The sequence below is a fragment of the Ascaphus truei genome, chromosome 1 (genome assembly GCF_040206685.1).
Source record: "Ascaphus truei isolate aAscTru1 chromosome 1, aAscTru1.hap1, whole genome shotgun sequence".
NCBI classification, from domain to species: domain Eukaryota; kingdom Metazoa; phylum Chordata; class Amphibia; order Anura; family Ascaphidae; genus Ascaphus; species Ascaphus truei.
In genome coordinates this window covers 457,278,709-457,293,206 of record NC_134483.1, presented here as the reverse complement: position 1 = coordinate 457,293,206, position 14,498 = coordinate 457,278,709, and the positions used below count along the sequence as shown (strand labels likewise).

Below are 14,498 nucleotides of genomic sequence, written 5' to 3'. Positions count from 1 at the left end.
GTTTTGTTGGTGTAAAGGGGGAGCTGCAGTGTCTGTGTGTCTTCAGTGTGTGTTTTGTGGGTGGAGGAGGGGTGCAGAGTGTTTTGTGTGTGTGTCTGCAGTGTGTGGGTTTACATGGGGGCTGCAGTGAATGTAGAGGGGGGCTGCTGGTGTGTGTTTTATGGATGTAGAGAGGGCAGCAGTTTATTTTGTTGCAGTGTTTTGTGGGAGTAGCGGGGGGCTGGTGTGTGTGTGTGTGTGTGTGTGTGTGTGTGTGTGTGTGTGTGTGTGTGTGTGTGTGTGGATGGTGGAGGAGGGCTGCAGAGTGTGTTTTGGTGTGTGTCTGTGTTTGTGGATGTAGAGGGGGGGCTGCTGTGTGTGTTTTGTGGGTGTAGAGGAGGGGGGCTGCAGTGTGTAGGGGGCACTGCAGAGTGTGTTTGTGTATATAGAGGGGGGTTGCAGAGTGTGTGTGTGTGTGTGTGTGTGTGTGTGTGTGTGTGTTTATAGAGGGGGCTGTGTGTATGTACAATTTCCTTTTAATAAACTTGCTGTAAAAGCATAAGAATGTAGACAATCATGCTGATAAAAATCAATATGACTACAAAAAATTACATTTAGCCTATAATAGTAATAATCCCCTCAGAACAGGGCATTACTGGCCAATAATGCCCTGGCTGGGTTAAAGTCCCTCGGCTTCGCCTTGGGCCTTCAACTCTTCCAGCCAGGGCATTATTTGCCCTGTGCTTCGGGGATTATTACTTAAGTAACAAAAGTTGAATGTATTCTAAAAGCGTCCGTCCTGTCACGTTAAGAAAAGAGCCAACAGTGACTCAACATTTCACAGAAGAACATAATGGTTGTACTAGTTCTTTCCTTCGATTTCATATCCACAGTCCCTGTTTTGTTTAAATCCTAGGAATGGACTCTCACACCACGGTTAAATTGTGAGGAGTACTCAAAACAGTTTAGGGTAGTTACTCTGCACTGCCCCCTCCTGGATATTTCAATACTTTCTTACAATTGTTTTTTTTTTTTTTCCAAGCCTGTCTTCAAATCCCATGTTGTGCTCAGTTTGCTGCCAGCCTGCGTGAGGACAGTGTCCTTCTGTGGTGTCTTGTGGAGGTGAGTAGGTGTATTGTAAATGTTCAAAATAGCTATTGAAATAATTGTTTCTTGTGTGCTTTAAAACAGGGATGTTAGACCTAGTTTAGGGAATAACACAAATGATGTTATTTATTTGTAGGCAGGAGTTTGAGATCAAATAATCCATCAAATATATATTTATTTTATTTCTAGTTACTACTGCGTCTATTTTTAAGTGTGATGATAACCAATTGCTCCAGAGAAATGTATTTTTCGAGGCTAAAACTGATTTTTTTTTTAAAAATGAGGGAATAATGACCAATGCGGCAAGAAACCCTTTCTGCACTTAGCATTTTGTACTTAGAAAGCGATAAGCTTTGAAGCATATCATTTGATGATATCGATACATTTGCTTTCCAAATATCAAGAAAAAAAATGTTTTCCGTTTTGAAATCATTTTGAGTACGTTAACAATCAAATTATTTTCTGTCAAAGTCTGCCCATGTAATTATTCAAATAAAAAATCGTTCTTTCAACAATTTTTTATTTTATTTGTATTTTATTTATTTTTTTACTTATGGGCCTCATCTTCATCATAATTTAGGACCTTGCAAAGTCTTAATCCGGCACTGCTTCCCCCCACATTATCTTTCTCGTCCCCCCCATTCTCTTGTCCCCCCCATTCTCTTGTTTCCCCCATTCTCGCCCCCCCCATTCTCGCCCCCTCTCCCAAGTCTCTCGCCCCCCCCCCATTCTCACACCCTCTCTTCATTCTCTCGTCCCCTCCATTCTCACACTCTCTCAAAATTCTCTCGTTACCCACACTCTCAAACCTTCTCCCAATTCTCTCGTCCCCCCCATTCTTACACCCTCTCTTCATTCTCTCATCCCTCCATTCTCACACCCTCTCCCAATTCTCACACCCTCTCCCAATTCTCTCGTTCCCCCCACTCTCACACCCTCTCCCAATTCTCTCGTCCCCCCATTCTCAAAACCTCTCCATTCTCTCGTCCCCCCCATTCTCACACCCTCTCCCCATTCTGTCATCCCCCCCATTCTCACACCCTCTCCCCATTCTCTCGTTCCCCCATTTTCTCTCTTCCCATTCTCTCTCTCTCTCTCTCGCTACCTGTTACTGTGGAACAGGGGGGCTCCATTCTGGGCCCTGGCAGCAGACACAGGCAGTTCTGAAAACTTCTGGGTCGTCCCCACTCTTTTGCAGCTGTCGCCCCCATCTGCTCTGCTGCCGCCCCCATCTGCTCTGCAGCCGCCCCTCTCTCTCCGCTGTCCTATAATGCCGGAGCCACAGCCATCCTCCAAAATCGGGACATTTTAAAAGGTTTCCAAAAAATTGCCGGGACACCTACTTAGAATCCAGGGGTGGGGCATCTGGTCACCCTATCATTTTATTTCTCAACCTGCAGTGGCAGACATTGCTATATTTACTTCTTAAATCTCTTCAGGGCTGAAACAATCTGCAGTACATTCTGTACTGTGTGATAAAGTATCATTTTAGGCAGTGATTCACAATCTTTTTTACCCGGCACCCCCGGCTAGAAAATATTTGTTCCATGAAACACTAATTAAAAAATCTTATTGCCTACTTATCAGACTATTGCTAACAAAACTGTGTCACAAAAACATAGTGACAAACCGCTCACCAATTAATAATAGGCATGGGACATAGTGGGATCAGCCTTGCTGATCCGTGCTGAGGCGCGCTCAAGCTCAGCACTGAGCACCTGCAGCCGCAATGAGAGTGGCTTTAGCAGGGGCTCGCGCACGCTTCCGCAGGCGTGCAGAAGCGTGTGTCTTACCAAAATTTCAGATTTGGCGCTCGCCGGAGCGCAGGGCCGGTCACGTGAGCAGTTCGCCCAATGAGGGCGAACCAGCTTCGTGACGTCACTGGCCCGCCCCCAGACACGCCCACGGACAGCGCGCGTTCTAAGGCCAGGGAAAGCACCGCTTTCCCTGAGCCTCAGCGCGCCTCCGCACGGGCAAACTGTCTATGTCTCAGGCCTAAGAAAGGCTTCGTGCATAGGGAAATAATCATATATAAACACTTGAAGAAGTGACCACCAGTGACCACCAGGGGGCCCTAGAGAAGTGCACTCAAAAAGTGTATAATCAGGAAAAAGTGCACATATACATTCTGTATACATATATAGGGTATATGTATAGTCCCATAGTATTGGGCGAAGTAACCACCTATTAAATAATTGATAGTAATCAGACTCAACGTCTGTTCTCAATCCTATGTCAGTTCAAATAAAATAAAAAAGTTTTATTATTAATCTAAATATCGACGAATGACGTGAACAAATATATACAGTGCAAACAAGGCTAAAATCCCCTATAGAAGAGACGGTAGAGAGTATAAACCGGTAGATATACTAGTCTTTCTACCTAGATAAATGATCTGTGTATAATAGGGAACACATATCAAATAATGAGAGATAACGGTATATGGAATCAATGGATGGTATTTAGATCCAATATAATACACATTTTAGGGAGACATGTGTATCAGTCAATAGGTACCTTCCTATTGTAGTATATGTATACAAGCAAGAAACACCATATAAAGACAAAGTACTGTTGGCATAGAAACGGTGCTGCAGATGTTCTTTGGTGACATTGTCATATAATAGTATACATAGTAGGAGGTAAGTATCTGAAATCGGCAAAAAGTTGTAAATCCGATATTGTTCATATTAAAGAGACCTAAATAATCGCAAACTAATCAGAAATATGTACCATTCTGTATAGTTGGAGCCTCCCTATTGTAGCATATACATTCAGACAGCGCGAGATACCATATGAATATATAGTTCTATTGGCATAGATGTTTAAATGTTCCAGATATTCTATGGTAATATTGCCATACAGTATAATCTCTGGGTAAATGGTTGAGGGCAAATAGCTGGGTTCGGAAAAGCACCCCTATTGCGATATTAATCCGGCCGTAACTCCACGTGTGTTCCCGGCTGGTTTGACGATCACCGGAAGGGACGAAGAGCAAACAAGCTGGGAACACGTGGAGTTACGGTCCCTGGGCATTTAATTTAAATGCCTCGGGGAAGAGCCTGGGACCTCTGCAACCGCTGCCCCTCCCAAAAAAAAATCCCGCGCCCTCCCCTCAGTTGCCGTACCCCTGCTCTAGATTGTAAACTCTTATTTGCAGGACCCTCAGTACCTTTTGTATCTGTTTGCACTTGTTTGCCCTAATTTGGTATGTCACCCTGTTTATGTAATTCCTTCATTGTATCGCGCTGCGGAAAATGTTAGCGTCTTATAAATAATAATAATTCCGATAATAACCATTTGTTTTCCCTTTAAATTAACCGGAAACGTTGTAATGACGCCACCTAGTGGTTATTCTCCTTATATAAACATGTCCTTGCTAGGCCGTGGTCCCACATTGCGCGCTGAACATTATTTGTCAAGAATAGAGTCTTGTAAAGGAAAACTTTACCCCTGATGCAAAACCGTCGAATGTTTTTCTGGTTTAGCACAATTGTACTGTGATTTATCAAACTGCGGCTCTGATTCAAAGCTGGAAATAACAGCTCCACTGGGGCTGTGTTTATATGCATTTGGCATTTATACGCTTAACAAGATATTGGGGTCAGTGCATCAAGGCAATTTTGGAGCAAAACCGGAGTATTTTTATCCTATATCAAAGTATTATAGTACAATTTTGCCCCTCCCACACCAACATGTGACTTCGGCAGTGTTAGTAGCAGGAGTTACATGATGCAGCATATTATGAGATGTATCGCATTTTGTGTCTCTGCAACATTCTTTTTGCATTTTATTGGAGGTGGGAGGGACAAGAAACAGATCACAAACCAAATAAAATAGATTGGGGTAAATAGCAAGGGGTCATGGATAGGGTTGCCAGGTGTCAGGTATTGAACCGGACTGTCCTGTATTTGGATACTCTGTCCAGTAAAAAATGAGAGGTACTGTAATACTGGTGTAACCCTGCTTCCCCCCTTCCTCCAGACTCTACGGTGGTGTCTAGGGTGCATGAGGGCAGATTACATGCGGTGTGGTGCATACCTGTGAGGAACAGGAGGGCCTGAGCTTCCCGCGATGTTATTGGGGAGCCAGGACCGGGCTTCTGGGGTGGTAGCCTCCATGATCTTAGTGGTGCAGCGCCTCCATCTTCTATACTCCCAGGAATATGGGAAAGGACCTGTATAGAAGAACCCCTTGGGTCCCAGGGTAATAGCTTCCAATTCACACACAGTTTTTAGTAACAAAGGATAGTCTCTTTTATTGGCAGACCAGCAACTCCCAATGGTAATGGCGTCCAGCAGCCGCAACAACAACAGCCAAGCTGTACTTATTACTCCGCTCTCCTCACACACAGATATCTCCTCCTCTCCTTCCCTCCAAGTCTCTCCTCTGACAGGATGGTCTGGGCTGAGGCTTCAATACCCCGCGGCCCACCCCCGAGGTTATCCTCGCGGTGGGGCTTGAATTCTCCCCATCACCCCAGGCAGAGGGGTGAGGGGCATTGGTCCACCAGGTCTATAACGCTATCAGCTCTACTAAAGGGGCTGAGTCTCTCCACTGCTCTCTCTGCTCCTGCACGGCTGTGCAGGTGAGACCGCGGTCTCCTCCAACTCCTTGGACCGATCCGCAGGACTCACTACTCAGACATGTCCCACTGCAGACTCTCGGCATACTACTCCGAACAGACTATTACGGCAGACTAACTCGGAAGACTAACTCTAACTCACAGGAATTGGCTGCTAAATATAGAGCTAGCCCCACCTCTCGTGATGTCAGCAGAACCTCCCCTCTTGCTCACGCCTGCAGCAGAGTCCAGGCCTGCCTCTACCACTCGGCAGGGCTATAAGGGGGAAAACCCATGATGATTACTGGTGCCTGATCTTAACAGGACTTACCACAGTAGAAGGGAGATAGGTATAGCCTGTGCTGTTTACAGGGGGCTACACTGGACATGTACGTGTTCAGTATTTTCCTCCCTGGACATACAGTAGTGACCTGACGCACCTTTCACATTGAGTCGAGTATTTTTGGAGAAGCCACCTGACAACCCTAGTCATGGAGGTAGAGGGGGGCATGGGGAGTTTGGCATGCAGGGAGACACCCATATGAAGTACAGATAATACTAAAAAAAACTTCTAAAGACTACATCCAATTGGCGCAGAAAGGAAGGAGCAGATAAGATAATAGTACAGGCTGAAAAAACTGAAATGCATGCTTGCTAATGCAAGAAGCCTGACAGAGAAAATGGGGTGCTTGAATTATTAGCTACAAGGGAGCAGTATGATATCATAGGCATTACTGAAACATAGTGGGATGAAACTCATCACTGGGCAGTTAATTCCCTTTTTCAGAAGGATCGAGTAATAGAAGAGGAAGTGGAGTATGTTTATATGTTAAACCAGATCTAAAGCCTATAATATGGGAGGATGTTTACGAAGGGAATTATGAAAATGTTCAGACCTTGGGGATAGAAATTAGCAGTGGAGGTAAAAGTACAAAGAAAATGTTTGTAGGGATATGCTATAAACCACCAAATATCTGTGGGATTGAGGAAGTTAAAATACTTTTGCAAATGGAGAAGGCATCAAAACTAGGTCATGTTTGCAGAATGGCTGATTTTAATTATCCAGACATAGACTGGGGCAATGAGATTAGCATTACAACAAAAGGAAACAGCTTTTTGGGGTGCTTAAAGACAATTACATGACCCAAATTATTGAGGAACCAACCAGGAGAGGGGCAGTACTGGATTTGGTAATATCAAACACTGTAGAAGTAATAACAAATATTCAAGTCCAGTAACATTTGGGTAACAGTGATCATAACATGGTCTCATTTGAAATAAATTATCAAAAAAACAGATTACTTGGGTTCAACAAAGATTTTAAACTTTAGAAAGGCAGATTTAAAAAACCGAGAAATAATCTGCAATGAATAAATTGGGGTGATGTTTTTTCAGGGAAAAATGTGCAAAATAAATGGGCAGTCTATTAAACATTGTTAGAAAAGCACACATCATTGCATACCCTCGGGTAATAAATATAAAAGAAACAAGTCTAAACGAATGGCTAAATAAACAGGTAGGGGATGAAATGGAAAAGAGGCAGGCGTTTAGATTGTTAAAATCTGAAGGGGGGATTGAGGAGAGTGGGCTAATTGATCGAGAGGGGTTTGGGGGGAGTGAGTAAGGATGAGAGGGGGTAAGAGTGAGACAGAGGAGAGAGAAATACATGGGAAGCGGGGAAATAGCGGAGGAGCTTGCGAGGTGTAAATGGGGTGGGGGAGGTCCGCAAAATTTCCAACTCTAGTCCTGGGCCCAGAATAATCTGCACCCTAGGTGTGGAAGAGAGAGAAAGCTCTCTTCCCACCTGTCACCCCTCCTTCCCCTTTATTTCTCCCCCCTCTCCCCCCTCCCTACTTTTCCCCCACCTTCTCTCTCTCCCTCTTTTTCCCACACCTTCTTCTTCTCTGCCCTCCCTGCCCCCGTTCTCTTCTCATAAAAAATTGGTCGAAATCGGATTGCTCTCTGTCTAAAATAAATCCAAAATGGCGGATTGGCTTTTTCGGAGAGTAACCAAAGGCGGCAGGTCCAAAACCGCAAAAAAAAAAAAAAAAATCACCCATCTGTAGTTATGGGCCCCGGGAAAGCAGTCTGTAGCCCTGCACATAACTACTAAAACAAAATAAAAAAAGAACTACAGTACCACGAGAAAGCAGTTGGATTTGAGGTACTTGGCATACTGTAAGCAAATTGGAGTTCTTCTGATTCAGGAGATATTATGAAAGGGCTTACTGTAGCTATTTTTAAAAGGCTGATGTCCACTGCAATAGTGCAAGAACCCATTCAATGCTCTGCTGAACTGTGTAGCATGTTACCAAGAAGCTTTCAGCCTGGTCTACTAGAATAACGTTGGGTGGACCTGCCTGCTGCTTGCTGATAACCTGCTCCTACGTGTACCGTGCTTAACTGCCCTGTGCTTGTCTGATATCAGCCTGTAATAGCGTGCGGATTATAAAGCCACTCTATCTCAACCACAGGATGCCAGCAGAGTGCAACGCTCACACAGTAGCTGTGAAGAGTGTATTAAGTGTTGACACGTTGAATAGTCACCACTGTCGCCTACAAACTTTACAGCGATAACCTCATGAATGCACTGATATGACAACATGTATTGAAATGTAGGATAGCAGAATGCTCAGAAAACAGGGATGGGGTTGTCTCAGTTTTCTAATTTTTTTTAATAGATCCCTTTATTCTGCAGATAAGTTGATCTGGGGCTTTGTAAAGAAGGGAATTCATTTTTATTATCTTTTATTTATATTGCGCCACTTCGTACGTTAGGAAATATAAGTATGTTTTGCAAAGCATTGCAGACTCTTAGGGAAAGGAAGAGGTTGCATGCTATAATCAAGTGACATATTACAGAGTAGGGAGATTTTCCAGCTTTATCACTGGTCATTAAATAGAGACATACATCTCTTGGTTTGTAAATAGAAACACATTTGTACTTAGCACCAACACAAATTCAGCATTTGGCTGTTGCCCCAATTAAAGCTGAGCCTGTTAAAGGTACAAATCCACCTACAATAATAACTAATGTATATTTTCGTTTGCAAAAAAAAGTGAAAGCTCTTGGCCATGTAACACCGTGTTTAACGGTTATTTCATAGTACAGCAAGCGCCCAGATTCACAAAAGGGAGAAAAGCTTCAGCATGCCTTTACTCCCTTTCATATGCATGGGAGCTTAGGCGCGCTAAAACTTAGCACCGTTTTGTGGATCTGGGCCCAAGAAGGAAACAATACTGAGCCTTAGTACTACACCTGCAATCTGCACATTGGAAAAGCTGACAATTATTTGTTATTAAAACAGAGTTTGATTTACACCTGGAAGAGCAAAACGTAAGGGACCTAGAAGTAGTGATGCAAATCTAATTTCTTGCTTAGGAACTGTAGAGATATTGCTAGATTCATTATTAATCACAGTTATGCTAAAAGTGAGTTGGTGCGGCATGCTGTAGTGTCATATTTTTTTTGCATATCTTCTCTTGGGCCATTAAAAATAGGTGCGATCCCACATGGAGATGCGTTGGTTTGTAAACCTTTTCGGCATTTTGTTTTTTTCAAGTTGCGCATTTGTGTGACCGGTTAACATAAGATTCGTTGCTCTAGAAACATATGCACATTTTCGACGGTTTCTGTGAAATGATGCAAAAATGCCATATTTAAAAAGGCAGCAATTTTTTTGTAGGGAATTTCTAATGCTAAATGATGAATGTTGAAGAATTCACAACATTTTCACAATCAGAAAAAGTCCCAAATTCACCTGTTTTGCTAACCTGTCCCATAAAGGACCAAATTGAACCAAAGACTGTTCTATAATTAATATAGTCGCACTGTATTTATTTTTTCATGGGATTCGAGCCTGGAAATCCCCAGGAGCTAAACCTCACTTTATTCTGCTCTGTAGTGAAGTTACCATTTCTGTTCCCTCTTGGGGCAATAGAAAGCCAGAAAATCATACAGTAGTTGGCAGCTTCCTATTGGATGGGCATTTAAATGCCCTGCAGAAACACAGTCAACTTCACTGGTGATTATCTGGGAAAAATAGCACAGTTTAACTCCAGATCATCTTGCAGATCGAACCATGTGAAAAAAAAACAGATTGCTGATGTAATGGCTAACTGATCTTACTAGAGGATTGCACACCTCCAGGACTACATTATAACCTATACTATAATACATCAATCCTTTTAAAGACCTCATTATGTATTTATTTAAAAAAAATGTTTTAACATAGGTTTGAAGCTGAACCCCTGTACAGTGAATGTAGGATGATTGCAAAATGTGAGTGAGATTACTGGAATCTGCACAAATTGCATACGTCCATTTTTATATCTGCATCTTGGAATCTCTCCTTTCTTCACTATCCTTGAGACTCCGGAGGAGCGTTATCATGGGCTGGCTGTGAAGATACTTTGAAAACAGAACACTTTCAGATTTATGCCTTTATGGTTTTATATAAATACACTAATAACACTTTGAGCTCATAATCACCAATTGTCCACTTTTTTGAAGTGAAACTTCCTTAGTGGCACCTCATTCGTGATGGGGCAAAAAAGGATTGTGGAGACAGAAATGAAACGGATGTGACGTCAGTGCTGGCAGTTGAGGCCGGGCTGTGTTCTGGCTCAGCCCGACCCCAACACTGACATCACACCCGCTCCACAAATCAGATGCGGCGGCGGCGCTGCTCCTAATCGCTCCTAATCACCCCCCCCCGAGCCCCACACCCTCCACACACCGTGACATATGCGGCGGCGATAGCCGCCGCTCCTAACGGCCGCTGCCATGCCGCGCAGCCTCTCTCCTCCCTACCACCGCTTTCCTGGTGACATGCGGCGGCGGCAGCCCTCAAAATTTAATTGGCAGCCGGTGATTCGCTGTCACGTAAGGTGTGTTAAGGGGTATTTAATTCCCCTCATCCGGCACGGGCTCTGTGGTGCTGCCCGCCGTGGAGTACGCTGCTCCGTGGTGGGATAGCTGAGGCCGAGGCTCCACCCCCTGCCCTGTCACTCCTGCTTTGGTAACGGGAGGAGGGGGGTAACGGAACCACGTGTCGCCGGGGAGAGAGACATTCACACAACACAGAGAGAGAGACACACACTGACTGACACACACACACACACACACACACACACACACACACTGACTGACACACACACACACTGACTCACACTCACACACTGACTCACACTCACACACTCACACACTGACTCACACACGCGCACACACACACTGACTGACACACGCGCGCACACACACTGACTGACACACGCTGACTGAAACACGCACACACACACTGACTGACACACGCGCACACACTGACTGACTGACTGACACACGCGCACACACACACTGACTGACACACGCGCACACACACTGACTGACACACGTGCACACACACACACTGACTGACTGACGCACACACACAACTGACTGACACGTGCACACACACATGCTGACTGACACACGCGCACACACGCTGACTGACACGCGCACACACGCTGACTGACACGCGCACACACGCTGACTGACACACATGCACACACTGACTGACACACATGCACACACTGACTGACACACACGCACATACATACTCACTGACTGACACACATACACACACTGAGTGACACACACGCACATACATACTCACTGACTGACACATACACTGACTGACACATGTGTGCCGAGCACGCGCGTTATAAGTCAATTTCTGCGACAAAAGTCAAAGAAGTTTCACTTACTATGCGCGTGCACAGCACACACAGCTTTTTTTTTACACTTATATGTATATATTTATCTTGCACACAGTTATTGATATATTTTTATATATATTTATATAAATAAATATTGATTGTAGAGGTTGCACAAAGAATTTAATTTGCACATATTTAATATTTATATGCACACATTATATTTTTATTGCACTTTAAATGAATGTTGCACTTGCACTTTAATTGAGTTACATTTATAGTATATAGCGCTCCCCTATTTTTTCTTTAAATATCTATTAGAACCTAGAGGTTGTTGGTATTTTTGGGTTAGAGCTGCAAATTCATTTATTTTGGATAGAAGCGCCGGGTTACTTTTTTTCTATATTTAATCTGTATGCGGTGCCAGTAGCCACTCCGGCTCGGCTAGCAGGGCTAATGTAATGGCCACTTTCCAGAGCCCTAGCGCCCTGTGGGGCCAATAGGAAGCCATGACGTCATCCGGGGCCAGCTTCCTAATGACCCAAGTGACCAGGGGCTTTAAACTTTGCCGAGATACCGGCACCCCCTTTGGGGTTAAGTATCTCGGGAAGCAGGGGTCTCCGGAGCCGTAATTAATGGGGTTCAGCTTTGGAGACCACCTGCTTCAATCCTATGGTCATTTTCTTTTACACATTAACACACTTGTACAACACAGCTTCAGATAGGAATATACAGTATATGGGTTTCATGTTTTGTATGAGTGTGGATGTAACCAAATATTTGAGCTTCAATTGTAACACTAACCCACATTAGTGGTCATGAAAGCTTGCCATTCTCTAGCAAAACCAGATACACTGTAGCCACCACAAAGGCATTATCTTATGCCACCTTTATTTTTATAAGAAATAGTTTTTCTAACACCGTACCAACCTGTACATGATGAATGCTTCCTGAAAGTTTATCTCGGAAACGTTTGTAAGCATTGCAGCCTGAACTTGAGGATGGGTTTTTACTGCCTGTAACTATTTATTGTCCTGGCCCCTATCTTTCTAGTTGGCCATCTGACATGCAACAAGTGCACATAATTCGACTTGCAGTATCACTGGTAAAGAGGCAGCACTGACCAGCAGCCCTACATTGAGAATTCAGGATGTAAAATGCAAAACAAAAAGTAAAATGTACACACAAACTGATACTTATAATGTCTGACTTTGTTAGAAGAGGAATCAACCACTTTGTTTTCATCTACAGTATTCAACATATAGCTGTCACTAATTAAATTTACAGGTATGTGAGACTGCACCTTTACATGCAGATGATGCTTGGTTGCCTTGTGCACTAATCTTAATGACAGCTTGAGGAAGCTAACGTCCACCATGTAAAAATGATGGCGAAAGCAGGGGTGCACAAACTTGCCTGCTCTCCCCGCCAACCCCCTGCTCGCGCCCTCCCTCTTTCCTTGTCTCCGGCATCAAATGACCCCACAATCGGAGACAAGGTAAGAGAAGTTACAGAGGCTTTGCTTGGTCCTCCGGCATTTAATTTAAATGCTTTGAGGAAGCCCCTGTAACTGCTTCGCCCTCCACAGAAAATCTCGCGCCCTCCCCCCCGCCCCCTCCCAGTTTGCGCACCCCTGGGCAAGAGAGTATATAGAGAAACCGGTAACGTGAAAAATAACTATGTAGGTATAGTTTAATTTGCATAGCGACACCGTTTCCACAGCGCTTTACAAAATTGCAGTACAAGGTAAATAAAGTACAAACAATGGGAGTAAACACAACAGGTCAATGACAACATAAGGCCAAGGGAGCCCTCAAGATCTTACAAAAGAAGAATGTGAGATAAAAGAGATCCTAGTTAGAGATGATTGACCCTGTCTGAATCTGATCCATGGATTTCCCCCAGGTTTCTTAGACCAAATCTGTCTGCGGATTGGGTACTAAAAAATCCGAGCGGATTAGTCCGAATCCGCCATTGGTTACAATCCGGTCGGATAGGAGAGAGATTTGTCTTTTTGAGTCGATGCTTGGAATTCTGCGGCTCAAAGTAACTGGACAATCCAAGTCCCATTCAGAGTCCAAGGAACAATTTGCCCATCTCTTGTCCTGGTTACTAAGTGTAAGACACAAACAATTAAACCTTTTTTCTGTAATTAAGAATAATTGTATACAGGCATACCCCGCATTAACGTACGCAATGGGACCGAAGCATGTATGTAAAGCGAAAATGTACTTAAAGTGAAGCACTCCCTTTTTCCCACTTATCGATAATAGGAAAAAACCTGGCGCTTACCTTAAGCTTAATATATGAGGTGTGCTTACAATGTGGCAGTAAGTTAGACCACGGCTCTATGACAGATGCTTTGAGCCAGCATGGAGTTCCCCTCTGCTGCAACCCCAGGGAAGGGTTAATCCGGAACCCTTTTAAAGATATAGAGACATACAAGCAATGGGGGAGCGTGGGATTAAAAAAACATTTGACAATAAAAAACAATAAAATACAATAAAATTAATGTGGTTACAACAATATTGCTGGGGGTTGGTGAAAATATTAAATACACTTACACGGCCATGTGCAAGCGGACACGGTAATGTGGTTTCTTTAAGCAATTCCAGTCACTCCCAACAACAGGTAATGGTGGTTTAGAGGGTTTTGAAATAAATATATAAATATATCTGTACTCACACGGCCATGTGTGAGTCCTTGCAGGAAATTGGTAACTTTGGGGTTAAATTAACCCATCTGCATCTCCCCCCAGTGTAGACTCTTCTTTGTTTGCAACCAACGTGGGATTCTAACTCCAGTCTTGGGCATCAGATGGGGACTCTCCCCAGTGGTGGTAGTAGGGGGGGGAGTAGGTAGAGAAAGTGAGGCACGTTGTCAGTGGGGTTTAAAACACATTTATTAGTTTTAAAAGCAATTGGTACAACAAGACTCACATACATACATAGTGGTTGGACCCCTGGCCTCCTCGTGCAGTCCAGGATACAGTTTAAGCAGCCGTTATTGCCAATCACGCGTCCGTGATGCAGGAGGAAAAAAAACAAAACTTTTTCTCCTTATCTGCAATGGCTGCCTGGTTGATCCGGCTACGGCTCCCGTAGCCGGATCAACCAGGCAGCCATTGCAGATAAGGAGAAAAAGTTTTGTTTTTTTT

The 14,498-nt window shown here is 43.9% G+C and overlaps 1 protein-coding gene across 1 annotated transcript in view; it reads left to right on the top strand.

Moving 5' to 3' along the window:
* Positions 1-1,034: 1,034 nt before the first annotated feature.
* ABCG2 (ATP binding cassette subfamily G member 2 (JR blood group)) overlaps positions 1,035-14,498 on the top strand; it is a 123,244-nt gene continuing 109,780 nt past the window's right edge. Inside the window, exon 1 of the mRNA XM_075565544.1 lies at positions 1,035-1,101. The gene's annotated coding sequence lies outside the window, so the exon portion shown is untranslated. The remainder of the gene's footprint in view (positions 1,102-14,498) is intronic.